The following is a 20,497-nucleotide window of genomic DNA, read 5'->3' on the forward strand; positions in this document are numbered from 1 at the left end:
TCCTACGGTCTTGGCGTGCATCCGTGCGTCGCTGCGGTCCGGTCCCAGGTCGACGGGCACGTGCACCTTCCGCCGACCACTGGCGACAACATCGATGTACTGTGGAGACCTCACGCCCCACGTGTTGAGCAATTCGGCGGTACGTCCACCCGGCCTCCCGCATGCCCACTATACGCCCTCGCTCAAAGTCCGTCAACTGCACATATGGTTCACGTCCACACTGTCGCGGCATGCTACCAGTGTTAAAGACTGCGATGGTGCTCCGTATGCCACGGCAAACTGGCTGACACTGACGGCGGCGGTGCACAAATGCTGCGCAGCTAGCGCCATTCGACGGCCAACACCGCGGTTCCTGGTGTGTCCGCTGTGCCGTGCGTGTGATCATTGCTTGTACAGCCCTCTCGCAGTGTCCGGAGCAAGTATGGTGGGTCTGACACACCGGTGTCAATGTGTTCTTTTTTCCATTTCCAGGAGTGTAGCTATGCCATGCTGGCTGATGTTACAAGGCCAGATCAACTGATCATCAAGAGCAACTTCACTGTAACTACTGAGATAGCTTCTGTCCTCCTTCAGGAACCATGTGTTAGTTTGGCCACACTACATCCATACCTCCAAAATTGTTGCAACTACAGTGTGTCTATAGCTGAGGCATGGAAGCCTATTCACCATGTGAAGGCCTGTCATTCATGAGGAGATAGTTCTGTATGTATAAACTAATTAACAAAAAGTTTTTTACTTTCTTTCATAAGAAAATCAAATGTCTTCTCCTTGTTTTATAAATTTTTGACATGTCTCCTGTATGCAAACCAAATGGATTGCAAATGTACGTCATGAGATTAAATTTTTGACATGTCTCCTGTACGCAAACCAAATGGATTGCAAATGTACGTCATGACATGAATAAAACACAATTGAACACAACAATACAGTCTATCTGGTCATAGCTGATGAATCTGATCCAACAGCAAACAATGACTCCATCCAACATTTGCACAACCAGAGTCATAGCTGTGTTACAATCAGATTAAAATATGAAAAATGACCTTCCTTTAAACACCACAAAACAGCCTTCATGTGAATCAATATTATTCGGCCCTACAATGCTGTTCCAATATATTCATGTTTATATCACATCTTCAAATGAATGTCCTTCCTCCTAGGACTTTTCTTCATACAGAAATGAGGAAAGAACATTATTCATCAAGCATAAGAGGCACTGAGCAGTACAAAGTGACCAGTAAAATTTGTTAAACTGCCTAGCTTTCATACAAAATCCTTCTTCAGTACCATCAACTGTGAACATACACTTCATACATGCAGTCATTGTTATCTCCCAGTGCTTCTCAATACCAATTTACATGATCGAGTTGAAACCTTTGTTATTTGTAATGCTAAGTCTTTGTTATTTCTAATGCTAACAGGGGTTTTAGATCCCCAAATTTATATAGTCAGGTAATGTGTAAAATTCTGATTATCTTTAAATTAACAGGGATGAATCATTCCTTGTCTTGGCAACCTGTTAGTATCCTTGCATCAAAATATAGAAGCCTCTTCTGAGCCACAGATAAGAAATTTAACACTTTGGGTTTGTTTAGTATGTAAGAATATCAAACTTAAACATGATGGAAAGCTCTTCAATGAAGTGAGGAAGATCTTGTCTAACAGTGCAGCAGCAGTGCATAGTAGATGATGCTTGTGTATGGAAATGTAAGCAACGGCTTGTGTAATAAAGTAAGTACCACATAATGTGTCAAGTATTAATGATGGTGACTAAAAGCCTGTAATCCAATCCCTCCTACATTAGAGACCCCACATCCACCGAGGAGCATGCATTTGGCATTCACAAAAATCTGGCGCAGGCAATTAGACTGTGAGAATGTGGCCATATCACATCAATTCGTCCTCTGCGACTACTTCTGCAGACAACAGCTCAAGAATTGCGGTACCGGATGTGCAGTTTGCAAATGGTGTGATTAAAACTGAGTGCAACGTTCAAGACTGTGACATTTCTGTGGCTAACACTCACCATGTAATGCATCAGCAATGGCCACATGCTCCGAACCTATCATTAGACTTCGAGAACAATAATGCATCTGGCCCTGCCTTGGTTAAGCAAGGCCTATAAACTACGTACAACTCTGTATTCATGTCTTCCACATCCTCCAGACCATGAATAGGATTCAAGCAACTGTTAATCGTTCTGCCACAACCAATTGCGTGCTACACAGATCTGGCAGCCATGTTGCATAACGTCAGAAATGATGTAACTGTTCATCCACCTTTCTGATTGAAATTGTCTAGCACACATTTAAAACCACTGCCATTCAAAGCCACTCAGCCAGCATTATGGTTTGTAGCATTATGGTTTGTAACCTGGATGGGATTTTTTGGACTTTTGGAATTTCCAGCAATGCCAACAAGTGTGTACATCTACTCTGCCATCTAGCTGTGCAGGCCAAACTCATTAGTGACATTATCCTGAGCGTGCCACAAAGGGCAAGTATGGTGAAGCGAAAGCAGTATTTTTACAGAAACTTTCACATTTTACAGAACAGTAGCATAAGGTCATGTACAAGCAACAACCTCAGAAGGGCATACCACTGCAACTTTGGGCCAACTCTGTGCAACTGTCGATGCCTCCCTTGTGCAAGACACAGCACTGTGGATCCTTTGGCTAGTGAACTTTCTGACTGGCCTAGAAGTCAGCCCCATTAGAAGATTGCCTCCGAGTGTCAGATTGAGTGTATTCGGTAATTCACCACCACTACAGGATTAATAAGTGCAAGGCTACCACCCCTAGTGATGTGGGAGTGCATCCGAACTACCATGACTGCTCACAAGGGAGATGCCACACTCTCACAGTGGCTGGCAACCCACCATGGCCCAGCCACCCAGCCTGCAAAGCATGACAACTATGTACCAGATTCCACTCCCATCTCTGACAGATGTTTTGCTCACTGCCATGACTCAGCACGTGGGCATTCGTGCCAGCAACAGTTTTATACCTCCATCCAACAAACCACCCCAAAATCTTGGTCCATGGCACCAATGACTGCACTGTGCAACTTTCACCAACCCTGCAATCGACTTGGATAGTCACTTGAATGGACTTGATCCTCACCAGGTGCCATTCACGCTGATCTCACTCATCAGTTAACTAGCACTAGTATTCAGGACCTCTTCACCCTGGACATGCCCACACCACTCATATCTATCCCACATCAACCCAAACAGTGCTGTGTCAATGACTTGTACCTCAATACGCTTCATGAGTATGTCACACTGGTGGATGACACACTGAGTACACATCAAGTACTACACTGACTGTTGCAATCAATTGCCACGTAGCAAACAGGAAGACCTTAGGCACCATGTCGATGACATAACTACAGAATGGCAAATGGCTCAAGAATGCCTTCATGTATCAGAGTGTTAACAACCATGGACGGCAGGCACTGCATCAACCTGCCCCACCATCTTCTCCAGCCACACTCAACTCACATGCAGAATGCTCCCCTCCATGCCAGCTCTCGCCGATGCATGTCAACCACCTTCCCAGCATCAGTACAGCATCACCTGCAGTGTTTCTAAACTGGACAGAACAGGACCGGAAAGGACAGTGTATCATATCATGACTACCAATAGTCCACCAGGTTGCCACAAACCTCAATGCCTGTGCCCCATAGACTTACAGAGAGTCAGGTCAGCTATGTACGAGCTGTTGCAAGAAGGGACTATATGTCTTTCTGACAGTCCTTGGGCTTTGTACGAGGGTGGTTTGAAAAGTTCTCAAAACGGAATAGAAAAAAATTACTTACATCACTGACACTTTTTTTATTTTTCAGTGTAGTCTCCTTGTAGATTAATGCACCTGGTCCAAAGATGTCCAAGTGCCTTGATCTCATTTCGAAAATGAGTTTCCTCCAGCCTGCAAAATAGTTGTCAACTCCAGCTATCAATTCTTTGTTTGAAGTGAATCTTCGTCCATCAAGAAAAATTTTCAGTTTTGGAAATAGATGGAAGTCTGACAGAGCCATATCAGGTGAATAAGGCACGTGTGACAACATTTCATACCTTAGTTCGTGTAATTTTGCCATGGTGATGGCACATGTGCCAAGCGCACACTGATCAAGTGTCAAGAGTCACAGCACCCATCTTGCAGATAATTTTTTCATTTCTAATTCTTCAGTTAAAATGTGATATACCCTTTCAGATAACATCTGGCAAAAGTGAGCAATTTCACACACTTTCAATCGGCGATCCTCCATGACCAATTTGTGCACTTTTGCAATGATTTCTGGAGTAGTGAAACATCTTGGCCAACCACTGTGCAGATCGTCTTCTAAGCACTCTGGACCAAATTTAAATTTATTTGTCCACTTGGTAACAGGTGAATATGAAGGAGGAGAGTCCCTCAGTGTATTCTGGAAATCAGCATGAATGTCCTTTGCTTTCGCACCTTTCTTTACAAAGTATTTAATCGCTGTCGAATCTCGATTTTTTTCCACCTTCGCAAATCACTACACGAGAACAACAACAGAGCCACGTCACCGCCACAGCTCTCTTCCAAGAATACTGGTGTAGCATGTGTTTACAGGCAATAGTTCAATGAATATCATATGAACAACTCGTTGCGATAGCGCTGGCCTCTAGTGGTGATTCTGAGAACTTTTCAAACCACTCTCATATAAAACTAGTGCCCAAAAAACATGGTTCAGTGAGACTAGGCTAGGATTATCGGATACTGAATTCCAGGACTGTACATCAGTTATCCCACACCTTATATCTAGAACTTCATGCACACCTTTGCTGGTCATATAGTGTTTAGTGGCACTGACTGCAAATGAGCATACTTACGACCTCAATGCATCCAGACAATATACAGAAAACAGCGATCACCATGCCATTCGGGCTGTTCAAATATCTCTACATGCCTTAAGGTCCTAGTATGGAAGCTGCTCAGTCATGGCAGCTGTTTATCGATGACCTTCTTTCCCGTATTCCCTTTAGTTACACGTACTTGGATGACATTCTCATTTTCTCCAAAAACAATGACCACATTCGAGGCAGCTAGAAGCTGCTCTAGCTGCACTCTATGATGGCGGTGTGCTTATTAATTAATCCAAATCACAGTTATATCATCTGGAGGTCATGTTCTCAAGTCACAAGCTCAACTCTTCCAGCATCAAGTTGGCAGAGGAGTGTATCTCTACCGTGAGCAGTGTTCCCCATCCTGAGCCATGTCACAACCTATAGCACTTCGTAGGGATTCTAAATTTCTATATTCGTCACCTGCCTCACGCAGCTGAGCTACAGGTGCCTCTCATGAACACTCTGGCGGACACCGACAAACAGGGCAAGAAGAAAATTCAGTGGACTATGAAGACGGCAGATGCATTTCAATGCATCAAACAGTGTGTAGCATATGCTCTCACTTTGGCATGCCCCAACCATGATGCCCAATTGACTCTCATGATTAATGTGAGAAACTTCATTATAGTTTTCTTGAAGACACTGCAACCTTCCCAAATCAATTGGTCTGTGCTCGACCAGGAGCTTTTAGCCATCTATTCTGCCATCCGGTACTTCAGAGAAGACATCGACGGCTGACAAGTCATCATATACAGGGTGGTCCACCTGAAGTTTCAGATGAGATTATCTTGATAGCTATACATTGGGTAAAAATAGTGGGTAAGACAAGTTCGTAAGCTCAGAGGGGGACATCAAATGATATTACACGTGACCCCCAGCCCCTGTCCCCTTGGGTGGGGCAACTTTTAAATCTTAAATGGAAACCCCCATTTTCTATTGCAGATTCGGATTTACCATAAAAAAGTAATTAAGTTTTGTCTGAAACATTTTTTTAAACCATTGACAGATGGTGCTGAAATCGAGAAACATTAAAATTGGGGAAGAACTCCAATTTATTTAGAATGATCCGAGAAGGACGCATCAAATCAATACAAAATGTGCACCAATTCTTTCATTACATCAAATTAAGTTATTTTATTACAAAATGTATCCTATCCACCACAGTTTTTGATGGAGGGAGGCAGAATGGTAATAAAATCTCGTTAGGGAACTCTTCACAATTGCATTACTCACCTGACTGTGGTGCTACCGTTGCCAAACTGCGAACTACGACTCAGTATAAAGGCTGGTGCAATGCAATCATACGTCACTTCACTTTCATATTGTGAACCGTAAACATCAACTGACGGAAGTAAACTATTCTTAAGCAAAACATGGCTCACTATCCTCCTACACAGATTGTTGATATGATGTTAATTTTAGGTGAATGCCATAACAATTACACTGCAGCTGCACAATTGCATGTGGATCGTTTCCCAACAGACGACATCCAAGCGAAAACATTATTCGAAATTGCATTCAACGAGCTGGAAATGAATACATCCACCTCATCATCGTGAATACAACGAAAATGATGCTCGACCCTTACCGTTCTCGCTTGTGTTCAACTGGATCCCAAAATTAGTAGTCATGCGATTCAGAGACAAACTGGACAACTGAAATCAACTGTTTTGAGGATTTTGAAGTCACGTAAATATCATGCATATCATATCACACTGACACGGGCATTAACGCTAAAAGATATGCAAATACGCGTGCACTTTTGCCAATGGGCCTAGGAAATGATGAGTGACAATGATTTTTTTTAGATACGTTATGTTCACCAATAAAGCCACAATAAAAGACCATGGCGAATTAAATCGTCATGATTGTCATTATTGGTCCCCTGTCAATCCATACTGGCACAGACCCGTTGACAATCAACACAAATGGTCGTTAATGGTCTGGTGTGGAATTTTAAACTTGATAGGACTGTATTTTTTTGACCAAAATGTTACTGGGGAATCTTATTTACAACTTCTCCGCAGTGATTTGTTGGAACTAATGGAAGATGTTGATTTAGAAACTAGGCAACAAATGTGGTTCCAACAGGACGGAGCAGCTCCCTATTATGCTAAAAATGTGCGGAACATTTTAAATTTATGGTACCCTGGTCGGTGGATAGGACGTGGCGGACCAATTCAGTGTCATGTTCACCAGACCTAACATCTTCTGATTTTTTTCTTGTGGGATTATTTAAAAAATATTGTTTATGAAAGACAGCCCACAACCAGAAACGATATTGAGCAACACATTCGAAGAGCATGTGCAGCCATACCATGGGATGTGCTGCTCAAAACTGTGGACAACTTTCGCAGACAATTGACTTTATGCATTGAAGCAAATGGGGATAATTTTGAACAATTTCTTCATGGCTAATTTCATTAATTAAGCACACCAACATGTGAGAAGCAAGGGGACTCACACTAATGAAGCACCTCATGGGAACATCATTCTACTACGTCCATGTCGTTTGTTCCTGGGTAGCGTTAAAAGTAGGATACAGTACATTTTGTACAAAAATAGCTTAATTTGGTGTAACGAAAGAATTGGTGCACATTTTTTATCTATTTGATGCCTCTTTCTCGGATAATTCTAAATAAATCAGAGTTCTTCCCCAATTCTACTTTTTTCTCAATTTCAGCAACATCTGTCAATGGCTTAAAAATGTTTCAGATAAAACTTGATTATTTTTTTATGGAGAATCCAAATCTTTAATAAAAAATGGGGGGTTTCCATTTAAGACTTAAAAGTTGCCCCCCACCCCACCCAAGGGGGTGGGGGCTGGAGGTCACGTGTAGTATCATTTGATGTCCCCCTTTGAGCTTACAAACTTGTCTTACCCACTACTTTTACCCAATGTATAGTTTTCGAGATAATCTCATCCGAAACTTCAGATGGACCACCCTGCATACAGCTCACAAGCTGTTACTAGATGTCATAAAAAAACCATCGTCAGATGCCAGTCCATAGTGATTCCGGTATCTGGACCTTATCTCGCACTATACCACACACATCAGACATGTACATGGCACAGACAACATTATTAAAGATTAGCTTACATAGATCAGTTATATATCCATAGAATAGACTTTGCACACATGGTGAGCAAACAGATGAAACGACACGAGCAATCCAGACAGTGGCCTCTGCATCAAACACCATCCACTTCCCTCATATACAGAACCATTGTTATGTGACATGTCGAAACACAGGACACATCTGTTGATGCCTCTAGTGATGCAAAAGAGATATTCAACCTGCTATATAACTTGAGTCAAGCCGGTTTTAAGGCCACTGACAAATGCATATGTCTGAACATGAAACGTGATTGCCGTCACTCAGTTCAGGCTTACATTCCCTTCCAATGGAGTAAGATTCATTGCCACGCTTAACCCCACTTGGATACTTTCCAGTCCCAAAAGCATGCTTTAAGCATGTACACTTTAATATCGTCAGCCCCCTACCAGAGTCAGATGGTTGTTGCTACATTATTTTGATGGTTGACACAACGACACGGTGGGTCAAAGCAGCACCTCTGTGCGACATATCAACTGAGGCCACTGCTTGTAAATTCATCCACCTGTGCACTGCGGGGTTGGGAACCCCATAGCTCTTTACCACTGATCAGGGCTGTCAGTCTGGCCTCTTTAACGCCCTGTGCCACCTCTGCAAAATATCACACATGTGGACCACCACTCATCACCCACACAGTAATGGCCTCATGGATAGGCGGCACAGAACTATGAAAGTGGCCCTGATGTGCAACAATGAATCCTGGATCAGGACCCTTCCATTGGTTCTATTTCGTGTATGTACAGTGTACAAGGATCTGGCACAGTCCAATTACATCATGTTGTGGGACGACTCCATATGGGCCGCCTTGCAGCCTCTGTACTCAGGCTAAAACAAAGTCATCAGCCGAAGGCCACAGACCTTTGACTTCCTACAAAGGGGTACACCAATGACTGTTTTCATCACCTGCCTAAAACCAGCATAGATAATACACGACAACTACACCTCGCCCCAGCCACTGACCAGGCTTTACTGGAGGTCAAGGATGACTGGCACGAGCCCTCTCCACCCCATTCTGCTATGGAATCCTTCAATAATACCATGGACAATGAAAAAACTTCCTTCACAAATGTTGTGCCTGCGGAGCCCACAGAAATGTCATAGTGCTGCCTTTGCCACCCTCTTTCACACTTTGCACAATACCAGCTATACACAGGGTGTATACGTGGACAAGGAAGAAAAATTCCCGGATTTCCCGGTTGAAAATACATTTTCTCCCGGGTGAGAACACGCTTTTTCCGTGTTAAGTGACAGTATATTTTCCCTTATCAATCCTTTGAATGGTTAAGGTTTTATACACGGGTGCAGAATTTCCTGGCACTTCAGAAAACGAAAGTCAGAGAAAAAGACGCGTTTTGGAAATATCTTTTATGTGCAGCAACATGTACGTTGCGTATTTTCATATTACGAAAGTATACATTGAAATTCCACCAAACACCGCATATTACTTTCCGAATCATTGAAATCGAGATTGCGGTGCGTTTCTGTAAGCCAGTCATAGCTCATATCATGTGACCTTGGCAGCCGATGACAGCGGATATTCAGAGCATAGACACGTGATGTAGTCAGCCAACAGCAACATCACTGTTACGTAGCACGATCACACAAACATGTAAAGTTAATAGTTTAAATTAATATACATAGTGTTGCTACAAGAAAAGCAAAGCTTTCACATATAATATTGGTCTCTAAGGTTAATAAGCTGCAAGAGAAGCTACGATTTCGCATTTAATGTTTATCTTTTTTCCGCGTGTTACACTTAAGATATATCACACAAATGTGCCAGTAAAATTTTTAATAATGACAAATGTCTGATCTTCAAGGTTCGAAATTCTTCTAAACGGCTCGTCATCAAAGAGCCGATTTTTAAATGAGAGTCAAAAGCTCCGTGATTTAAGAAATTCATGGTACATTCTCGCACATAGTTCAACTTACGTAAAAGGGCATTTACTTTGCAAGTAACGCTTTTCAAAGCACCATTCGCAATATTTTCCCGCGACCTATTAGAAATAGGTTCGTTTCAGCAGTTGCCTGAGAGCGCAGGTAACAGGCGTCACCGCGCTTGCGTAGCTATGACGCAGGAAGACCGTACGTGTAAAAAAATTGAAAGATTATACACTACGTCATAAAAGAAACAAGACATCAGAGGATACTCCAAGAGCATCGGAATTTCGTGAACCATAACTAAAATGTGCACATTCGTATGTGCAGATTCCCAATCAAGTAGACCTCGACCTGATATTAAGCTTTTCAGTGTGGTTTTCTGGATGTAAATTTTCTTGGAGCACCAGTATAGTATTATATCATGTTTGGTTCTTTATTATAGCATCACGCCATACGTGCTAGAAGATGAAAACGTGCACTTGAAATGCAGCGAACAGTTGAAACTAGCCAGTACTGTAGAATTAAACATTTCGTTTCAAATACATTGACTGCCTCTGCGGAAAAGGTTAATAAAAGTCAAATTTCTTTAGCAAACAGACGAAAATGACTTCATTGTTCTGCAAGGTGATTAATGCTTGACAGTCAGAAAGGAGCAAATAAAATAAAATCTGAAACTAATGACATATTTTAGTCTTCCGTAATTATGTGAATATACTTTAAATGCAATTGATAGTTCCCGGCCACAGACATCTGTTTTGTTTTCATTTCACGTGAGAGTAAAAGAAGGGGAAACAGCAAAATCGCTAAATGTACACATGGATCACGTGAAAACTATCCACTGTAACTCAGATTGCTCTGCGCATCAGCCTCGGATCTACGATATTTGCTAACCGGGTCAATACTAAAAAATCGAACTTTCATAAATATATTCATCTTGTACCGCACATCTTTCCGAAAAGTCTGTAACATAAAATATATATGTTCGAGGAAATGTAAGACATGTTATTTGGTGTTAAGTGTGCCAAAGTGCAGTGCTACGCCTCTTCATAAAGCATTCTCCTATCGTACGTCACTGTATTTCGCTCCGTGGAAATGATACGGGTATATTTTTTACTGAATGCCATCAAACTATATTCAGGACAGTGGAAGTTGAAATATCCTGTGGTGCCTCTCCTGCTCCCACTCGGCCGGTTTGACAGCCTGCACCTCTTTAAAAAAATTCTCGCAATTAATAGCGGTTGGGATTATTTGTAACCGGGAGAACCAGAACTCTTCAGAAAATTTGCGCTCTTTATTGCCTATTAGCTAATAACTTGCTGTTGTGTGTGACATAAAATTAAATATAGGATACATAAAACCAATAAAGAAAAGAGACACATTTCTTCACTCCTTAGCTCCTAGCATTTTTTTCTCTCTATTCTTGCTACAGCTTTACATGGCATGCTTTCCTTTCTGCTAAAGAATCTATTACTTCATCAAAGCTCGTCAAACGATTCACTACATGAAAAATCGAAATGTCGTTATCTAATACTGAAAAAGCTGTTAACACAATTACTGTACCCAAGACTGGTGTGGTTTCTCGATCTGATTACGTCTATTTTGTCACTGTCTGCTAGATAAAACAAAAGAGGCCTTTCTAATATTGGAGCAATTTTGTAAGACACACCAAATAAACATGACTGTTTTGGCACAAATGGCCATTTTGTAACACGACAGAATATAATTCACGAAGTGTCAATATCAAATACCTATTAGGGCTACTACAAGCAAAATGCTTTATGTTAGGAAATAGTTTCACATTTCATTCATACGCTCCAGCTTCTTAAGCATTAGATCGAAAAGTGATATTATCTAAATTTTATATAAATTTGGAATCGTCTTATTCTTCCATAATTTGTGTGACGTCGCCGTTTCTTCCCTTTCCTCGTTCTAACAAACAATCTCGTCATCACCAGTTCTGTAGCTGTTCCTGCCATTGGCAAAATTTGTTCGCCGATTAATTTCAGTAACCCTGCCAGAATCACAGGTTTAGTTATCCCGCGATTGTTTTCCGGTTAGGCTCAAAAAATTGCTCTGAGCACTATGGGACTCAACTGCTATGGTCATAAGTCCCCTAGAACTTAGAACTACTTAAACCTAACTAACCTAAGGACATCACACACATCCATGCCCGAGGCAGGATTCGAACCTGCGACGTAGCGGTCGTGCGGTTCCAGACTGTAGCGCCTTTAACCGCTCGGCCACTCCGGCCGGCTCCGGTTAGGCGTTCTTACGTGTTCGTACAACACGTTTTCCGCGTTACTTCTAGAACTGAACTTAAGCGGCTGCTAGCCGGGAGTTTACAATTGATCCTTACTAGTGTAGCGACCTGGCCAAAAATTTTCTGTCAAAATTTCATTTTCTTGGGTACACCGAGAAGATAATACGTAATCTTTCTCACCTGTTATTCCTGTCAGTTGTTTATTTCCACTCTGGTGGTCTGAATCTATGGATTTCGCTAGTAACTATAACAACGCTGATCATTCACAAACCCAATCAACCACATAATCAGACAGCGATTGGCATTCATCTGTTCGGCTTTACTTCGCTCAGCTCGTATAGCCCCGACCCCTTTCGTCTGCGGAAAGTTTATTTCTAGATGTGACGAGGATTCTCCTGACAGAGACATCACGTACAGTCGCACACTATGCATGCATTCAAAAATCAACTTATGATTCATTCAGAAACCAACTTAAAATGTGTTCAAAAACCAACAGGGAAGCGTTTCAAAATAATCGATAGACAAACGTGCGCTGGATGCTAGGCGATTTGTGAAAAGTTTTTTTTTCCCCTCCAGAATATGAATTTGGCGCCCCCTTTTCCCGCTAGCATCTAGCTTCTTGCTGCGTCTTCTTGCACGCCCAATAGCCACATTCCGGTAGCCAGAAGCGGGAGAATCTACTGCTCAAACGCGACTCAACTGCACATGCGCATGAGCCCGCTCGTAACTGCTAAAACGAATGTAGTGTAAACAGCTGTGACTTCACGCTCGTCGGAGATAATTTGTTGTTGTGAAGCATTGACTAGTCTTCCTAAAGCCTTTGACTTTTTGCTGTTGGCAGATCATTGCATGAGCACTGTGTGTCGTTGTATATGTCGCATTTCCTTTGCAATTTAAGTTATTTTCGTTTTTTTTCTCTCGTTTATGTTTTATTGTTGAAGTATTATGCTGCTGTAGCGGGATACAGTAATATCCTTTGTTAGAGTATCGCTTCTTACCAGTCAAAATTACAAAAATTTAACCCTCTAACCGGAACATCGTTTACTCGGCGGTAAGATGGAACATCGGTCTGCTAGACCGCTAGGACATTTAAAGTGTATTTTTCTCTATTTTTATGACTTTTCCGCACTTCTACGTTGCTTCTCTCTCTCTTTAAGGTGTAATTAAACATAATAATAGGTTTTTGAACCATAATATTTGTTAAAATACCAGTAAATTCAAGTTTATTACTAGGAAAAACTTTAATTTGCAGTGTTTTGTTGTTTACACATTACTCCTTTAGAAATACTTTTTTTTACATTATTATAGTTACAACACAAAGAAAATGAATACTAAAATGTAATGCAAAGAAAAAATTTAACTTTTATTTTTAATTGCACAAGTCTTGCACACTTTTCGTGAACACTCCAAGCACGTTGGTTCTTCGCAAGAAATACACTTGTAGGCAGTTTTCCTCTTTTTTTGATATGGACAAAATCGACAGGTTTTTCTTTTACCAAGTGTGTCCGTCGGACACTCATCAACTCGAACAACAAATTTATTCCGTTGGCTAACGATTTGCTTTTCTTTTGCTGCCTCTTCTTCTAAAGATGAAATAATACTTTGTAGCTCTTGAGGCAGATTGGAGATTGCCAGTCGGGATTTTACGAAATCGTAGACCAAATATAGAGAAACTCTTTTCAGGAAATCAAAACGTGATACGGTTTTCTTCTCTCCAAAAAGTCCATAAAGTATACTTGCGTTTGATCCAGCCATGGCCACCATGTGGTAAAAAATAGCCAACGGCCACCTTCTTGTTTTGCGATTAGTAGAATAAACACTGCACTTCATATCTAGCGTGTCTATTCCACTTTTTGTGGCGTTATAAAAAGATATGATTTCAGGTTTATCATTTGAAACGTCAGTGTAATTGGAATGATGCATTGACGAAAGAAGTAGGACTGCCTTATTCCTTTTTGGGACATAAGAAAGCAGAGTCATTTCTTTCGTAAAGCCATAAAGGCTGGACCCAATTTCACGATCGCTTCTTGCTTGAAATTCTGCTGGTATCTGGGGTCTGTTTCTTTTTAGTGTCCCAACTAATGTCAAATTGTGAGCTAGTAGCTCCTGGGCAAGTTCCACAGAACAAAACCAATTGTCGCAACTAATATTTCTGTTTGTGCCATACAGCCCTTTAGATAGGCGGATTACAGACTGCGTGGGAATGCTCTTTTTCTTTTCTGCTGTAGAAAGTGTGGCTCCATCACAGCCTTTGCCGGAGTAGATGTAGGCATTGTAAATATATGCATTGTGTGCATCTGCCAGACCCATGACCTTAATGCCATATTTAGCCGGTTTATTCGGCATATATATACGAAATTTAACCCTCCCTCTGAAAGGCACCAAAGTTTCATCAACTGTCAAATGCGCTCCAGGGCTATAAATTTGTTGGCAGTTCCAAATAAACTTATTAAATATGTCTGTAATGGCAGCAGCTGGGTCATATTTTTCCCTCTGTTCCCTCGTGCTCGAGTCATCGAATCTAAATGCCCTAAGCAATATTCCTAATCGCTTTTCTGTTATTATTGATCGAAAAATTGGCCTCCCCAAGACCGAAGTGGAAAACAGCGAGGTCATAGGCTCCCTCGCAGATTTGAATATGCTGCAAAGAACTGTGACTCCAATCACAGCGTTCACTTCCTGCACAGTAGTGTCTCTGTAAGCTACACTTTCTTTTAGTTCAATAACAGAACGAATTTTGGCCAACTTTTCATTAGTATGCTTTACAATCGTCTCAATCATGTCGTCAGTAAACAAAAGGCGCCACACTTCACCTGGGAGTGGGTTTTTCCCCACGGTAAGAGCAGGCCCTTGTATCTTTGATAGCCGTACCTTTATTATATTGGATGCTGCTGTTCGCGTCTTAGAGCGAACAGGAGTTGATGACCATGTGAAACACTTGTTTCTTCCGTAGTAAGAAACTGGAAGACGACTCTCATCTAGAGTGTCATCAGAACGCGTAGATGAGCTAGCAACATCAGCAGGCTTCTGTGGAGTGATTAGTCTGCTTCCACCAGAAGTTATGTCAGACTGTGGTTGCTCTCCAGTTTCTTCGCGAACTGCGGTATTTTCGACTTCAAATATTTCTCGAATAGTTTCATCATCGCGATCATCATCATTGGGAGAGTCATCGTCATTATCTGTTTCATTGCGAAGATCTTGGATAGTAAGGTCCTCATCTGGAATGCATGATTCATCTGAATCCACTTCCGAGTCTGATTCTTCAAGGTAATTTTGAGAGCGTGCAAGGGCTACAATTCTTTTCGACCGATTTGAAACATATTTCGGACCTTCCATTGTAAACCTGCAAGGAAAAAGGGAAAAATGAGTTTTAACGAAATTTAATGGGGATAATTCTATCGCTGTAATAAGTTTGCGCGGTAAATTGGAGAATGTGTGTGAAAAACGGAAAGAGGAAAAATTAAAACGTTAAATACGAGTTGTTACACTTTTTTCTCGTTCTTCTATGAACACAAAAGTATTAAGCATCGTGTGGTGGCAAAAATTTCAATCAAATAGATGAAATGTTGCTACACAGAAAACAGAAGAGTTCAAAGAGTGGAACATCGGTCATACAGACCGACAAATGCGTGATACTTTAGGAACACCGGTCTGGGAGACCGGCAAAAATTTGACACTTTTAGGAACACCCGGTCTGTCAGACCGGGAGGGGAATGCATTTTTTCGGAACACGGTCTCACAGACCGACAATACGTAACAAAAATTCTACTTACTTGAAAACAATGCATGCGCCGACAATACGTTGTTGGCCAGCTGCGGTTCGGGACCCGACTGAAGATTACTGGGCTTCTCCCCACCCTCACGAACAATGCAGCGCCGTTAGCATTGTTAATGTCAACTATGGCGGTATCTCAGACCGATGTTCCGTTCAAAGGGTTAAACGAAAACTAAAACAATGAAAAATTCCCGGGTTTTTCCCTGTTTTCTCCCGGATGAAAAAAATTCCCGGGTTTTTCCCGGATCTCCCGGTTGTCCCGGGTCGTATACACCCTCTATACAGTATTCAGGCCAAACTCACATTTCGCTGAGAAAAGATGCGGCTGGTCATGTGCATCAATTCAATTTCAATTCAATTTATTAGCGTCCTTGTAGTACATCATCGAAATGACATAGGACTTGTCAATAAACATTACAATTTAAAATACATATACATGAAAATTTGTAATTGAATTTACTTGTCACTTAGACATTACAATTTTAATAGAACTTTTAGAACATTAACATAAAAATATACAAGTAGGATAACAACGTACAAAAAAAAAAAAAAAGTTAGTGATTCTCACATCAAAGATTATTTACATTCTTACATTAACACTGTTTCACACTTTCATAGAAACAGCAAGTATTTAAATGTGAGCAATTACACATATTTATTATGTCAGGGAAATATTAACTGCGCTTTTATTGTCAACGATTCATAAACTCTTCAATACTGTAAAAACTATTGCTCAACAACATGTTTTTTAATTCTCTTTTAAATATGTACAGTTTTGGTATTATTTTTAGTTCTTTGGGGAGAGCACTGTAGAGGATTTTGGGTTGGTATAGCACACTTTTGTGATACATAGATACATAGCTGTTTTATGAATTTCTCTGTGGAAATCATTCCTATTCCTTGTTTCGTAGTTGTGAAATTCTCTGTTTAATGTAGAAAATTCCTCGTGTTCTTTTAAGAAACATATGCTTTCATATATGTATAAAGATGGTAGTGTCATGATTTTTAATTCTTTGAAAGCTTGCCTACAAGAGTCTCTATATCCTATACCTTTTATATTCTGACTGTCTTCTTTTGTAGTCTAAATGAGTGTTTTGTTAGACTGATGTTCCCCCAAAACTGTACGCCGTATCTTAATAAACTGTGCATGAATGAGAAATAAACACATAACACTGTTTTAATATTACATGAGCTTTTAAGCATTCTAAGTATATAACAAGTTTGACTTAATTTTTTGTTCAATGATATTACATGCTTTTCCCATCTTAAGTGTTCATCAAACCATACTCCTAAGAATTTAGTGTATGATGCTTGTTCAATCTTACACTTACCCAGTTCTACTGTAAGGTTAGTTTTTATTTTATTTGTAATATGTCTGAAGTTGATCCACGTTGTTTTTTTTGGCATTCACAATGAGTCTGTTTTCATTAAACCATCTGTCTGCTTCGTCTGTTGCTAATGTGACTTTTTCCTGTAAGTCAGCGTCACTATTTGCTTTAACAAACAAACTTGTATCATCAGCAAACAGTACTGCCTCTGCTTCAGATAGTTGACTTGGTAAGTCATTGATAAATATTAAAAACAGTAATGGCCCTAATACATCTGAACACATCAGCACTCATTGTCATCGTCCAGCAGATTCCCAGTGGGAGCTCTGTGGGGATATCGACCTGAACCAGTAAAACTAGTTTTCACAGAATTTTGAAGTCTCAGAGATGTAACCCTTACATTCTGGCACTTCTCCACTCTCTGACTGAGAATGATCCTGATAGGCAAACTGAATTTTGTAAATAGTTCATTAATATGTATGAAAATGAACATTTCCTAAATTTGTTGAAGCGACGTTTAAATGCAACAGAAGAATTAAGTGCCATCACTGTATCTACTTGGTTAACAAAAATCCATACATAACTGAAGAAAGGCCTGTTAATCTACAGGAGTATCAGTCTGGTGTGGTCCAAATTCTAGAAAGTTAATCTTTGAAGCTACTGCCACAGGTGACGCTTATCTAGAAATGTTGAACATGGTAATTCTGGTCTTACCGACATTTTTTGACAATGAAGATTAGTGAATTCAACAGGATGGGGCTCCACCTCATTTTCAATTTAATTTGAAAGAATTCCCCAATTGTACATTCCCTTCAAGATAGATAGGACAAAGAGGAAATGTTGTGGAATATCCAGCTCAAATCACCAGATGTAACACTTTCAGACTTCTAACTTTAGAGTACTTCAAGAACACAGCATAAACTGCAAAACTACACCACCTTACGTTACACCTTATGTATAAGACACCAAAAACCTCTAACTTCTGTCTGCTTTAATTAAAGAGATATTCAGTTTCAAAGAGTGTAAAGAGTATCTATGGACACGCTATATGAGAAATGTTATCACTGCCATAAAATTTAAATTTTTGAAGTATAATTCCATTATCTACAGAATCATAGTCCATGGAAAGGACCCACAAAATGTTAACAGGATAAATTTATCTATTACCTCCATCAAGCAACAAGCATTTTTTATGAGGCCATATACGGCTTCCTCTGTAAAGAGTCACTTTCTGAAACCAAAATTGAGAGTTAACAAGTTCGGCTTAGAAACTAAACTCAGCATTCTATTAAAGAATGCTCCCTCAAAAAAGAAAACTAGGGGAGACGGAGAAGGAAAAGAGTGGAACGGAAATGGTATGTAATTACATATTTACTTGCCTGCAGTTTAGATGGTTACAACCACTACACAGTTAAGTCTGTCATGAAATGTGCTTGAGCTGTTGCTTAATTACAAATGACATTGGAGATGTGGTTATATCAAGTCAGAAAGAACACTATTTTGTAGTAGACACTGTAGGACACTTCTGTAAAACATATTAACAACAAATTATGTGTAGTGAAAATCTACTCATGAACAAACACATTTTATCGTAGACATTGCACGCCACTTGTACAAAATATACTACCAACACCTTATGTGTAGTGCTAATCTACTTACATTGATAATGACAGGAATTGCTTCTAGGACACCACACATATTAAGAGAAAAGCAGTCATCTGAAAAAGACACTGCTCTTACTGTTATACTACTCAGTTGCTGTCTTTATCTACTACTTAATAATAAGCATTTGTGTAAATTTACTGATTCCATACAAAAATGTTAGCTGTCTATATGCTGAAATAGTTAAAAACCTTTTTAATATGAACATTCATGCTAACCAGAATTTACATCCCTGAGTCTTAACATTCTGACACATTATAGACGAGGTACTCTTTTACTTAGGTTTTACATATCAGGGGACGAATTGTACACAGAGATGCACAGAGTTACTTTTATTTCTAATATTGTGATTATGAATTTCATAGTTCCCACTAAATTAACTCATATTATTAAACACAAATATTATGTAAATTACTAAGTGACCATCCCAGAACACAAAGCCTCAAAACCAGATACAAGTTGTAGGTTACTTATCTAATGGCTTCCACGTGTATCAAGAATTTGAATTCCTATATTTTGTGTAATTACACTGGTCTTCTTTCTCAGCAATTTTCTGGTTTAATTTGGCATCTGGAGTCACCAGAAAGCAAGACCAAACATCAGCAGTGGAATCTCCTTGTAAAAATGTGATAGTGTTTGCATACAGACATTGAGAAAGAGACTTAAAGTCATTGTTTGAAATGGAAAACAAACTTGTTCCATACAATGATGTAAATGGTCTGTCAGCATCTCTCAGAATGGAACCTAATCCTGAAGACAGAAGACTTTTCACTGACTCCTGTACATTAAGCTTGAAAGCTGTTTTGTTTCACAACAGAATAACATTGCCATCTGTTGCCTTATGTCACACTGTGCGTATGAAGGAGAGCTATAAAAATGTAAAATAGCTTCTTGAAAAATTAAATTATAAATTCCATCAATTGAAAGAGTCAGTGGAAGAATGGGATAACTCCATTTTTTTCCACAAACCAATTTTAATGCAATCTCTGTTGGTCCATCATGGACAGGGGACATCGGCTGGCTGGTTAAGTAATTGTCAATGTCATTGAAGTTCACCAACCGCTGTGTAACTTAAGATGTTATTTTATTTTATTTTGAAGACTACCAGCTTCAGCATTTCACTATGCCATCTTCAGGCCCCATATGCATCTCTCCAAATAAACAAAAATGTCATATACAGCCATAAATCTCTGGATGTCATGAATTCAGTTGTTACACTAGTGCCTCATTCAAAGACTTGATAGATAAAGTTGCTATCGAGTCTTCGAATGAAGCACTAGGGCAACAACTGAATTCATGACATCCAGAGATTTATAGCTCTATATGACATTTTCGTTTATTTGGAGAGATGCATGTGGGGCCTGAAGATGGCATTGTGAAATGCTGAAACTGGTAGCCTTCCAACTAAAACAACATCTTAAGTTACATGGCTGTTGGTGAATTTCATTGACATTGGTAATTTTTAAAGCTGTGTAAAGGGGAAAAACTTGTACTTCCTGCTTTTGTGCCTACAAAGTAACATTTAAACCCTTACTCAACCTGTATAAACAATAGCATTAAATTAGTTTTTTTGTTCCTTCTGAAAAATGTGAGTTACCACTT

General features: G+C 40.0%; 1 protein-coding gene across 1 annotated transcript in view; it reads right to left on the reverse strand.

The window, feature by feature from the left end:
- LOC126176511 (tektin-3-like) overlaps nucleotides 1–20,497 on the reverse strand; it is a 124,500-nt gene that overhangs the window by 91,958 nt on the left and 12,045 nt on the right. The window lies entirely within an intron of this gene.

Source organism: Schistocerca cancellata, chromosome 3 (assembly GCF_023864275.1).
Source record: "Schistocerca cancellata isolate TAMUIC-IGC-003103 chromosome 3, iqSchCanc2.1, whole genome shotgun sequence".
Taxonomy (NCBI): domain Eukaryota; kingdom Metazoa; phylum Arthropoda; class Insecta; order Orthoptera; family Acrididae; genus Schistocerca; species Schistocerca cancellata.